The sequence below is a fragment of the Phyllobates terribilis genome, unplaced genomic scaffold (assembly GCF_046119375.1).
Source record: "Phyllobates terribilis strain yellow unplaced genomic scaffold, ASM4611937v1 Scaffold_136__1_contigs__length_4911898, whole genome shotgun sequence".
Lineage (NCBI taxonomy): Eukaryota > Metazoa > Chordata > Amphibia > Anura > Dendrobatidae > Phyllobates > Phyllobates terribilis.
In genome coordinates, this window is record NW_027362896.1 from 2,424,538 (window position 1) to 2,438,695 (window position 14,158).

Sequence of the window (14,158 nt, forward strand, 5' to 3'; positions counted from 1 at the left end):
CTATGGAGATAGCGCTATTCTCTGTATAATAGATGTGATGTCGCTGGAGCCCTAATATTTATGTACAGGGGTCTCTGTAGTACAGTGTCCATTTTAGGATATGATCAGATATCAAAAATCAGAATGATGTCAGTTTGAGGTTAAATACCATGACTGACAAGTGATCCTGACAAGTGATTCTGAAAAGTGATTTTGACAAGTGACTTTTACAACTGTAATAATAATGAAACTCATTGGGACTTATGCACAGACTGCAAGCAAGCCAAATTCAAATGATGTTTGATTTTGATGTGTGAGTCTGATGTGTGACTTTCTTCAAACTTCAGAATGAGAATCACAATGACTTTTAGTCACCCTGAGTATTTTCATGGTGAATCTCATAAGACAAGAAAAGCAGCTAGTTCCTATCACTTTCCTGGATAGCTCAATGGTAAGGCATCAGCCTCTGAAACTAAAGTGTCATTGTTCAAATCCCATTAGGAATATTATTATTTTTAAATTATGCCTGTTTAGCACACAAACTACAGGGGTGTTTTACTTTTAATATCTGACATTTTGATTGTCATCCTGACGTGTTAAGAGTTTCAGACAAGCTGTCTATTTGCATGGTAAATTACATAGCCAAACTAAATTGGGAGGCACTAATTTACTACATATCTATTTCCAAGTGACTGAACATTTACATAATTTCTTAAAGGGGTCTAATGATAACATTTCTTTATTGTCAATTTTTCTTTCCATCCACCCGAGAACTGGCTGCAAACTCCCAATTTACTTTTGCTATGTAATTATTATTATATATCACTACCTAAATAATCAAATAATGAACCTACAGTGTAATGGTAAGGCATATGTGTCACATAGTTTTGGTTTGAAAGGATAATAATAATAGTTATAGTAATAATAATAATACATTATTAGTAATAATAATAAAAAGTTGAGTGTCCCTACTGGGACTTGAACCACCCAAAAGCATATTTTTCCCAGTCAACACACTTACCAGTGAGCTATACACTTATTAAAGAGAATTAAGCATTGTACTTGGGTATGTTATTTCAAGTGTAATCAGGACTTTCACACAGTCATTGTCCAAACCAAATTCAAATGATGTATGAGTTTGATGAATGAGTTTGATACCTGACTTTCATCACACATCAAAATCAGAAGGACTTCCAGACACCATGAATATTTGCATAGTAAATATCATAAACCAAGAAAAAACATCTGGCAGCATCATTTGAGCTTATGGCAGAATGGTAACTCTCTAGCCTCACAGAGTGGGCGTTCTGAGTTTACATTGCAGGTGCAGAAAAAATAAACTATTGCTTTTTAAATGATGCTGGCGAGCACACAAACTTCAGTGATGCTTGGCTTTGATATCTGACTTTTCTCACACATCAGAATAAGAATCACAATTACTTTTAGACCCCCTGAGTATTATCATGGTTAATCTCATAAGCCAAGAAAAACCTGTAGGGACACTGAACTTTTTATTATTAATTATTATTATTACTACTATTATTATTATTACTATTATTATTATCCTTTCAAACCAAAACTATGTGACACAGATTCCTTACCATTAAACTATAGGTTCATTATTTGATTATTTAGGTAGTGATATATAATAATAATTACATAGCAAAAGTAAATTGGGAGTTTGCAGACAGTTCTTGGGTGGATGGAAAGAAAAATTGACAATAAACAAATTTTATCATTAGACCCCTTTAAGAAATTATGCAAATGAACAGTCACTTGGAAATAGATATGTAGTAAATTAGTGCCTCCCAATTTACTTTGGCTATGTAATTTACCATGCAAATAGCGTGTCTGAAACTCTTAACACGTCAGGATAACAATCAAAATGTCAGATATTAAAAGTAAAACACCCCTGTAGTTTGTGTGCTAAACAGGCATAATTAAAAAAAAAATAATAATCTTTCTATAGGAAACTGTGACGCGGTGGCTTCAGAAGCTGATGCCTTACCATTGAGCTATCCAGTCAAGTGATAGTAGCTAGAAGCTTTTTTGTCTTATGAGATCAACCATGAAAATACTCCGGGTGACTAAAAGTCATTGTGATTCTGATGTTTGAAGAAAGTCACACATCAGACTCACACATCAAAATCAAACATCATTTGAATTTGGCTTGCTTGCAGTCTGTTCATAAGTCCCAATGAGTTTCAATCAGGTTTGCACTGAAAATCATATAACCAAATATAACTCTTAGGTTATTTTAACTGAGTTAATAGCTCAGTGCTTAGTGCGCTGGTTTTTAGAAACAGAATTTTGGGTTCAAGCCCCATCAGCGAACCGTGTCACTTTTTTTTTTTTTTTTTTTTTATTATTATTATTATAGTTGTAAAAGTCACTTAAAGTCACTTGTCAGAAACACCTCTCAGACAGGGTATTTAGCCTCAAACTGACATCATTCTGATGTTTGATTTTGATATCTGATCATGTCCTTAAATGGACACTGTACTTGTGTGTGATGTCGCTCCTCTCTTCCCTTTCTGGGTGTTTGTAACAGGATAAGAGAGGATGAAATTTAGGATCACAGTGTGGAGCCATTTTGTTGGTGACTGCCAGTGATACTGACGAGTACAGTGTCACCGAGGACTGCCGGCAGCCCCACTTCTGTTAGTGCTGCTCTCTGTGTCATAAGCTGGGGTTAGATACTGTTGTGGTAGCCCTTCCAAGAATTTGGATTGAGATAATTATCTCCAAATCTGCCATTTTTGGTTCAAATTAAATAAATAAATACGATGCATCGGAGAAATAAAATAACATACAGCCAGTGTCTGAGTGTATAATTCTTGTCTGCCCTCAGAACCCAGGCAACAAGTACTTTATTACACCCCCAGAAGAAAGCGGATGGCTAACATTATCTAAGAAAGAAAGTATTTTAATTGGAAATAACAGTCCTTGAAAGCAGCTCTGTCCAATTTACTATACTTTTAAAAACAAAGAAGGAAAGCTTAACACGAAGACAGCTCTATATTTCATACAATGCCGTGTTATTGCTTTTATGAGTAACACTTATAAGACTAATATTAAAATATTAAATTATCAAAAATATATAGGTAGATTTAATTGTTTAAAATAATAATCAAAGTAAAGTATAAATATTTACCATAACAATACACGGAGTGTTACACACACTGGGATTATTCACAGCATATGATACACTACACATATCTAGATATAGGGCTCAGTGTAGTGTATCACATGATGGGATTAGATACACCAGTCCGGGGCATATCGCACACGATGACGGGATTAGATACACCGGTCCGGGGCATATCTCACACGACGACGAGATTAAATACACCGGTCTGAGGAGTATTGCACATTTTGTTGGTGACCGCCAGCGATACTGACAAGTACAGTGTCACTGAGGACAGCCGGCAGAGCTGATCCTGATAGATGGTGCTGCTTGCTGTATCATAAACTGGGGTTAGATATGTGGAATGTATCACATGCGCAATTAGATACGCTTAGAGTAACACATGCTGCTATTAGATACAGGACTAAGTGTAGTGTATCACATTATGGGATTAGATATTGAGCTCAGCAGAGTGTATCATACAGGATGGGATTAGATACACAGTTTCTAATGTATGGAGCAGGGTCACACATTACACCACTGCTCCCATAGAAGTGGACGGAGAGGGGTCACACCTTACACCACTGCTCCCATCGATGTGGACGGAGAGGGGTCACACATTGCACCACTGCTCCCATAGAAGTGGACGGAGCGGGGTCACACATGACACCACTGCTCCCATAGAAGTGGACGGAGCGGGGGTCACACATGACACCACTGCTCAAATAGAAGTGGACGGAGCGGGGTCACACATGACACCACTGCTCCCATAGAAGTGGACTGAGCGGGGTCACACATGACACCACTGCTCCCATAGAAGTGGACTCAGTGGGGTCACACATGACACCACTGCTCCCATAGAAGTGGATGGAGTGGAGTCACACATGACATCACTGCTCAAATAGAAGTGGACCGAGCGGGGTCACACATGACACCACTGCTCCCATAGAAGTGGACGGAGCGGGGGTCACACATGACACCACTGCTCAAATAGAAGTGGACGGAGCGGGGTCACACATGACACCACTGCTCCCATAGAAGTGGACTGAGCGGGGTCACACATGACACCACTGCTCCCATAGAAGTGGACTCAGTGGGGTCACACATGACACCACTGCTCCCATAGAAGTGGATGGAGTGGAGTCACACATGACATCACTGCTCAAATAGAAGTGGACCGAGCGGGGTCACACATGACACCACTGCTCCCATAGAAGTGGACTGAGCGGGGTCACACCTTACACCACTGCTCCCATAGAAGTGGACTGAGCGGGGTCACTTTTATGGGGGGAGGAGAGTTTTTGCTAAAAAAAACAAACAAAAACCTGTTGTCCAAGTATCAGGAATTCCACATATTCACAAGGATCAAATGGAATCTACAGGACGGTGAGGAGTGTGTCTCCCAGCATACAACCACGTGGAGGTCTGCGGAACACAGAAAAGCCACAAAGGACCATCCATTGACGGTTGAATCAATCCAGGAGGGGAAAAGCCATTCCATAAGTGAGAAATGGATTTGTTCATAGTCATACAGATGCACAATTATGGTCTATTAGTATAGCCAATGTGAAGCAGAGAATCTTAGTATTGATAAAAGGTTTCTCTCTGTAAAAAAGTTAGAGAAAACTTCAAAATGTGATGCATATGGTCCGTGTGTACAATAATTTAGTCTTCGAAAAAACAGGTGGACACACAAGAGACCAGTCATACTGAGACACAAGACGCTGACGGGGATTACTTTGATTGTCCAAATTGTTTGATTTTGGCAGAACATATTGAACAATTGGAGGATCAAATTGATACTCGGACAGAGTTATTGTCCAAATTACACCAAGACATAAAAAAGGTTTCTGTTCGTACAAGATCCAATAGTAAAAGTGAAGATAATACCTCCACATCATTCGTACCAGACACACAAAGTCCAGATGTTTCAGGAGAAGCTTTACAGGGAAATGAATTACTAAAGAAAAAATTACATGACAGAGTAGCACGAATCAATCTTAAAATACACGACCAATTAATGAAAATTGTAAAAGACATTCCAAAGTACAATGAGAAGATGGATGATTTTGATAATGCCGACATTTTTGAATCTAATAAAGATAAATTCAATTTTAATGATGAACAGAAAAACAAGACATTTAGAGTTTGGTTACCCTCACATATGGCAAAAAGATTTCAGACCACACCCAGACTAAATGAGGATAATGAGCTGACACATACTACAAAAGAAGACAGACTTAGACAATTGCTATTATTTACCACAGGAGACATGCCCTCTCTTGACATTTTGCATCAATTGAGTGCGAGTGTCCATGATGACCCGTTTGCTTTTTTGGTCAAATTTGAACAGGTCTATAGAATGGTGATGCCTATTGTGGGGCCTAATGAGGAACCAACATCGATGATCAAATTTTATGTAACAAAATTCAAGTATCTAGATCCTGTTTCAGTGCAATTGGCTAGTGCTCTGACATCATTGCAGGAGGCAACAACTTTTATCGACACAATTAGGAGATCCATAAAACGGAATCAGGTCACGGCAAAAATAGCTGTAGCTGATGAGGAAAAAGATAGACAACTGACATCAGAGAAAACTCAACCAAAACCTAAACCCACATTAACATCCAGGAATAGAGATTACACTGAACATAGAGGTAAAAATATCACACAAAGGAACAATATTCATTGTTATTTTTGTGGTATACCTGGACACTTAAAGTGGCAATGCAGAAAATTTTTGAGAGCAGAATCAGAGGCAGGTACATCGAGAAAAGGTAAGCTTGGAAGGAAAAATGGACTCATACCAGAATCATCCATCAAACCTTCTGCCCATCCATTCAATTCTCCCACATCCCCTCACACTGACAATACTCAAACACAGTCACAATAAGCTCCATTAATCAGACAGAGCAGAGAGATGACAGTGAAGAAGTCAAATTCCTGGGACAGTGCTTGTAAAAGAGACACTGGTCTGCTTCCATCTCCTCCATCTTTCTGACTAGCAAAGAATGCTCCCACACCCAATCCATTGGAATTTGTGACTCAAGTTACATTGGATGACTGTGGAAGACCGTTTCTCAGGGTGATTTTGGCAGAACAAAGTGCTGTGTTTCTCATTGATACAGGGGCACAATTAAGTGTTACTAACCTTGATTTGATGGTAAAACCAGAATCTCCAAGTTGTAATGTTATCGGATTCAGCGGAAAAGGAAAAACAAAAGCAAAGCTCGTTCCCAATGTTATGTTGGAAATACCAGGTTCTTTTAAAACAGAAATTGACATTTGGTATTGTCATGATTCTGAGAATATACTTGGCACAGATTTTATGCAGAAATTTGGATGGGTAATTGATCTAGGGAATCAAGTGATCTGGAAAGATTCTAATGGACATAAACCTGTAGTCATTGACCCTAGTGAATATAGCCATGTTGGAAGTATTTGCTTGAATGATGTTTTGTGTCATCAGATCGTTTATGGCCTGAAACTGGCGGTGATGAAGTACTGACTGAAATTGTACAATGTTTTCCTTCTCTTTGGGCTCAGTTCAGGAATGAGGTGGGTACAATGAAGGATTTTGTTGTGAATGTAGAAGGACGTGATCCTCCTCCACAGCGTCAGTATAAATTGCCTCCAGATTCAATTGGTTCTATGTATAAGATCATACAGGAATTGCTAGCTCAAGGTGTCATACCTAAGGCTAACTCTGTAAGTAGCAATCCTTTCTGGTGTGTATTGAAATCTGATGGTAGATATCGAATGATATTGGATTTGGGGATGTTTAATAAACATACTCCCAATGTTGCTCCCATTGTTGCAGATACTCATGACATGATGGCAAGGCTAAATGCAAAGGCAAAATATTTCTCTGTACTAGACATCAGTAATGTTTTTTTCAGTATACCTCTTGAAAGGAGCTGTCATTACAGATTTGCATTCACTTTCTTGGATGAGCAATATCTGTTTTGCAGGTTACCTCTAGGAGCACATTTGTCACCTAGTGCTTTTCATCAGATGTTGGTAAAGGTATTATCCAGATTTTCTAGGCCTGATTGCATACTGCAATATGTGGTGATATTCTGTTGTCTACTTAGGATAAGGAGTCACATGCTTCTCTTTTGACAGAATTGTTTGAACTGTTGTATGATGCAGGGTTGAAATTTAACACTAAAAAGGTCAAATTGATGCAGACCGAGGTCAGGTTTCTGGGAGTGTTGTTGAGTCCAGGAGAAAGACAGCCATTACAGGAAAGAATAGAGGCAATCGCTTCTCTCCCAATCCCAACCACACACAAGGCATTGCGACACTTTTTGGGTCTTGTAAACTATTCTAGGGATTTCATTGAGGATTTTGCTGATAAGGCCAGGCCTTTTGTACGAACTTTTGAAAGGTGAAAATAATGATTACTTTGGTCATTGGGATGTTGAAAAACAAACCTCATTTGAACAATTGAAAATGAATTTACAGAATGCACCTGCTTTGTCCACAGTAGATCCTTCAGCTCCATTTGCTCTACAAGTTCACACATCAGAGACAGCGGTGCCTGCTGTTCTGTTACAATTGTAGGGAGAAGAGTGGAGAATTTTGGGCTATTTTTCTAAGCTTCTCTCATCTGTAGAACGAGGTTTTGAAATTTGTGCAAGACACTTGGTAGGTGTCTACTTTGCAGTCAAAGCAACTGAACACATTGTTGGTTTCAACCAAATCATTCTGCAAACTCCTCATTCTACACTAAAGCTTCTCTTTGAGAAAAATATCCCAGGTATCCCACATCAGAGATTTGCCCATTGGTTACTGTCATTGTCTTCCAATCAAATTGAGGTAGATTATAAGGCCAAATATGTTCTTCCTCAGTTGATGCAATATGAAGGGCAAACTCATGATTGTCTCCATTCTTTTCAGGATCCGATTCCATCACTTTTCAGACGGTAGGCCGAGGTAACAGATGAAGCAGTCTTTGTAGATGGTTCCAGATTCTATTCAGATGGGCACTATTATACAGGATATGCCATTTTTTATCCCACAAGAAGACAGGTGGTAAAACAAAAGTTACTGAGTCATTTTCAGTTCAGAGGGTAGAGCTAGAAGCAGTGAAAATGGTGCTACAGCTGAATGAGGCTGACGATCAGTGTCCCATTGTAATCTACAGTGATAGCTCCTATGTTGTGAGATCATTGACAGATTACCTGTCAGTTTTGGAAAAAAGAGGCTGTAGATTCTTCTAACAAGACTCTTGTACATAGTGACACACTGAAAACAATTTTTGAGATAGCTTCAAAAACCCCTAACGGTTTTGCAATTGTCAAAGTTCATGCCCATAAAAAGTCTGATGATGATGATCTGTTGGAAATGCAACTGCAGATACGTTAGCCAAAGAGGCAGCCCTGATAGAAGTGTTTGAGCCTGAACCTCTCGAGGTTTCAGCAGTTCAAAGAACAGACACGCATATCCCTTCTTTTGCGGAAGAACAAGAAAAAGATACAAGTCTTGTTGCTTCCCGGGTTTTGTGTCATGACCTAAATGGGGACTTGCGTCCTGTTGTACCAAAACATCTACAGGATGAGTTCACGAGATATAATCATGACAGCTTGGGTCATTTGGGCCAACAGAAATTGTTAGGCATTCTCAGAGAGATTTTACTGGGAAAAGATGGAAGAGACTGTATGAAATATTGTTCAATCATGCCTCATTTGTGCCCAAATTAATCCAAGACAAAAAGGACAGAAATCGCCACTACTGCGAACCGCACCTGCAGATGGTCCATGGTCTACGTTACAAATAGACTATATTGGTTCATTACCATCAGGTAAAAATGGTCTCAGGTATGCATTGGTTGTAGTAGATGTTTTTTCTAAATGGGTTGAAATTTTACCTGTCAGGAAAGATGATGCTTTGTCTATAGCTAGAGCATTAGTTAATCGTGTCTTTTGTACTTGGGGGATCCCAAGAAAGATTACCTCTGATCGAGGAAGTCACTTCACAGGAAGAATCATGCGAGCAGTTTGTACTATTCTAGGGGTACAATAGTTTCATGTACCTTACCATCCACAGTCTGCTGGTATTGTGGAAAGGATGAATAGGACAATAAAATCCAGAATTGCCAAAATGTTATTGGACAAAGGTAATACTTGGGTGGATGCCTTTTGTACTGTTGAGTGTTAGAGGAACAACTTCCTCCACAACTCCATTTACTCCTTTTGAACTATTGACAGGAAGGAAAATGCCATTGATTTTCCCACATGAACCATTTTTGTCCACACCTCAAAAAGATGCTGTTCCAAGGTCCAAATGGTTGCAATTGTTGCAGGAAAACTTGAAAACCTTTCTTCCACATGAATGCAGAGGATGGAGCCACCATATGAATCCAAATTCAAAAAAGGGGCTCTAGTCATGATTAAATCTCTCAGGAAGAGTGGACCTTGGGAAAGTAACTGGGAGGGTCCCTTTGAAATAATCGACACCATGGGACAAGTTATGATCCTAGTGCAACCAGCATCCAACATGGTTAAAAATATCCGCAGACAACAAAAATTGTGGGTACACGTTGATCAATGCAAATTGTATATTGCAAAATAATGATACTGCATTTCTTTTAGGAAGAAATGGATTCCAATAAGAGCTGGAATACGGAATACCATGTCCTTGATGGAAGGGATTCAACACCAATCCTTCAAGAAAAGAAAAGGTTTCCCAGGAAAAGCTACTATCTGATGGGAACCACATTTCTGCTACTTTGTACTATTTCAATTCTGATCTACACAGAAGACATTTTATATCATGGAACAAATACTAGTGAAGTGAATGGACATATCAAAGGAACTTTACATTCACGGAAACCAAGAGGATCAAGTATACAAAATCTAATAGATGAAGATAAGCCAGACGATTCAGTAGATATTACTGGGAACATTTGCATGGGTTATGATGTAAAATGCTGAATTGAGCTACACTTCATACACGACACTTAATATTACATGCCGCCATAGGATCTAAGTCTAAATTTACACAATTACAAGGAGATTAGATACATTATTAGATACATTATGTATCACATGGCATGACAGGCATATGGGAATGTAATCCTACAGATGTGTTATACTGGAATATAGAGATAAGAGGTGAAGAGAAAGCTGTGTGGTCGGGTGATATTCCTAATGATATGCTTGCAAAAGGGAAAGTTAGAACATCCGAAACAGAGATTATGTTAAAGACACAACTTTTGGGGAAATTTTTTATCCTTCATTACTTTCTATTACAGAAGGAGATGAAGATTGGGTAAAAACATGGAACTTCCAGCTAACCAGAGAATCAGTACAAGTATCTGTAGTTTTTACAGTAACAAATACTATCGCTCCAGAAGTAAGGGTTGCACCACAAGCAGTACATAGTCAAGAAAATATGTCGTCTCTTTTATTGAAATGCAACACAAGGTTAGAGTTACCTCCCGAGTCTTTGTTAACATAGACCAGAAACAAAATATTTTTGGGAAGTTTTTCAAATGGTCCAACAAATGTTATACACAGAAGTCAATACGGGAATGTGAGATGGTTGCATAAGAATTTTGATTTTTCTCTAGATAATCCATCTCCTAAGGATTCGGGACTTTACCAATGTTGTGTTTTAAGTAAAAATAATTACAAACAATGTAAAGATGTAAATGTTTGGTCAGCAGTAGATAATGTATGTACACAGACAAGGTTTCAACCATCTACTCCTTTCCAAATCAATCAATTCCAATCTAAACCTCTATTAAGGGATGGAGTGTTGATGACTATGGTCTGGACTTTTAACATGTCCAGTTGGAAAATCTTATCCAGATATCCCCAGTGTCAATCACATCTCATTAACATGGAAATGGGAATAGAACAATGGTTTGGGAGAAGAACGTCAACACAGGTTAGAAGTAAGAGGGGGATATTAGAAGGTATTTTGGGGGGATTAGGAACAGTGGGAAGTTTAATTAACACTATGGACATCCGACATACATACACTTAAATCAGATTTAGAAAATATTGGGTATATTGGAGGCAAAGGAGTAAAAAATTTGAAAAGTTTGCATCAACTCCTTGAGAAGATGGTTTTGAACACTGCTGCTGTGTTGGGATCTTCGGTGTCACATCTACAAGATGCTACTTTAGCTCTAATAGAAAGTGAACAGGAATCCCAAGTGGCCAGAGCATGTCTAGAAATTCAGATTGAATACTCCACCAATCTGAAAATGATTGCACAGGCATTGCAAAGTAGAATTACACCTTTAGGAATAATGTGAAATTTGCCTACAGAATATAATTTTGCGTTAAATCACACAGATTTGTGGGTAAATAAGTGGTTAGGATGTGAACAGAACATTTGTATAGGAACACTAATCCCAATATCGGGAAGAGAAGAAACCATGGTTCCTATTACTGTTCTGGGCATTCCTGTTAGTAATACACAATTACTATATTATCTATTACAGTACACAGATTTTGCATTTGATGGTACCAACACTGGACAATTAGACATTTCTTCATACTTACATTTTGTTTCTAAGGTAATGTGTCTACCTGGACAGGATAAAGTCATTTATAACTTGTGTTTCCATAATCATACCTCATGTCATGCCAGAGTTGAGAATGTGCACACGATACATGACTTGGTGACTCCAATAAGCTCAAACAAAATTTGTTTCCAAGTTATGTCAGAAAAAGAAGTTGTTTCTGTATTCTTCTCATCTTGTGTACATGCTGAAAATCTGACCATAGTTTTCACACTTCCCTCCGTACAATATAAACCTATCTCCAAGAAGGAAGTATTAATATTACGTCAATAGGGACAAGAAATCTGAAAATCCTTCCTATACAGTTCAGTTTGTCACAAATACACTGCTCAAAAAAATAAAGGGAACACTTAAACAACAGAATATAACTCCAAGTAAATCAAACTTCTGTGAAATCAAACTGTCCACTTAGGAAGCAACACTGATTGACAATCAATTTCACATGCTGTTGTGCAAATGGAATAGACAATAGATGAAAATTATGGGCAATTATCAAGACACCCTCAATAAAGGAGTGGTTCTGCAGGTGGGGACCACAGACCACATCTCAGTACCAATGCTTTCTGGCTGATGTTTTGGTCATTTTTGAATGTTGGTTGTGCTTTCACACTCGTGATAGCACGAGACGGACTCTACAATCCACAGAAGTTGCTCAGGTAGTGCAGCTCATCCAGGATGGCACATCAATGCGAGCTGTGGCAAGAAGGTTTGCTCTGTCTGTCAGCTTAGTGTCCAGAGGCTGGAGGCACTACCAGGAGACAGGCCTGTACACCAGGAGATGTGGAAGGGGCCGTAGGAGGGCAACAACCCAGCAGCAGGACTGCTACCTCCGCCTTTGTGCAAGGAGGAACAGGAGGAGCACTGCCAGAACCCTGCAAAATGACCTCCAGCAGGCCACAAATGTGCATGTGTCTGCAAAAACGGTTAGAAACCGACTCCATGAGGGTGGTATGAGGGCCCGATGTCCACAGATGGGTGTTGCACTCACAGCCTAACACCGTGCAGGACGCTTGGCATTTGCCACAGAACACAACACCAGGATTAGCAAAGTATCAACTGGCGCCCTGTGCTCTTCACAGATGAAAGCAGGTTCACACTGAGCACATGTGACAGACGTGACAGAGTCTGGAGACGCTGTAGAGAGTGATCTGCTGCTTGCAACATCCTTCAGCATGACCGGTTTGGCAGTGGGTCAGTAATGCTGTGGGATGGCATTTCTTTGGAAGGACTTACAGCCCTCCATATGCTCGCCAGAGGTAGCCTGACTGCCATTAGGTACCGAGATGAGATCCTCAGACCCCTTGTGAGACCATATGCTGGTGCGGTTGGCCCTGGGTTCCTCCTAATGCAGGACAATGCCAGACCTCATGTGGCTGGAGGGTTTCAGCAGTTCCTGCAAGATGAAGGCATTGAAGCTATGGACTGGCCCGCCCGTTCCCCACACCTGAATCCAATTGAGCACATCTGGGACATCATGTCTCTCTCCATCCACCAATGTCACGTTGCACCACAGACTGTCCAGGAGTTGGCGGATGCTTTAGTCCAGATCTGGGAGGAGATCCCACAGGAGACCATCCGCAACCTCATCAGGAGCATGCCCACGTGTTGTAGAGAGGTCATACAGGCACGTGGAGGCCACACAGAATACTGAGCCTCATTTTGACTTGTTTTAAGGTCGTTACATCAAAGTTGGATCAGCCTGTAGTGTGTTTTACTACTTTAATTTTGGGGGTGACTCCAAATCCAGGCCTCCATTGGTTAATAAATATGATTTCCATTGATGATTTTTGTGTGATTTTGTTGTCAGCACCTTCAACTTTGTACAGAACAAAGTATTCAATGAGAATATTTCATTCATTCAGATCTAGGATGTGTTATTTGAGTGTTCCCTTTATTTTTTTGAGCAGTGTATATAATTTCCCTTGGGATATGTGGACAAATGAGATAAAGACAAAGGTTTGTTAAATTTGTTAACAAAACAACTAAAAGAAGCTGAAATTGTATTCCGACATGAACAAGGCCATTTAAATGATATTGAACATGAATGGACAAGTATGTCAGGCTCATCTTGGTGGAAAAATCTAGGAAGATCAGTAACTAGTTGGTCACAGTCTTCAGCAAAAATGGCTGCAGGAAGCGTATTAACAAATCCAATCATAATCATATTTATTTTGATCTTGCTGTGCATTTTTTATCAGATTTTTGTGTGTAAAATTAAGAAAATATATTAAAAGATAAAGACAGAAATGAAAAAGGAAGATGGTCTTTATTTTTAATTTAGAAGTTTTTGGGAACTCAGATGACGTTCAATACAGGAGTTGATACAAGGTTTTCAGAATAAAGAATGAATGTGATACGAATGGTGAGAGAATGAGTTTAGGATTGATTATGATATTTCTTAAATCATAATCAGGGGGGACTGTAAAATATTAATCTCTAATGATAAAATAAATACATAATAAGAAACTTTGAAGCTCTGGTTCGAACCATATTCAGTTTTAAACATTTTTAGA

At 39.2% G+C, this 14,158-nt stretch overlaps 1 protein-coding gene across 1 annotated transcript in view; it reads left to right on the forward strand.

Annotated features, from left to right (window-relative positions):
- LOC141204972 (uncharacterized) overlaps positions 1-14,158 on the forward strand; it is a 230,552-nt gene that overhangs the window by 113,610 nt on the left and 102,784 nt on the right. The gene's annotated exons all lie outside the window — the stretch shown is intronic.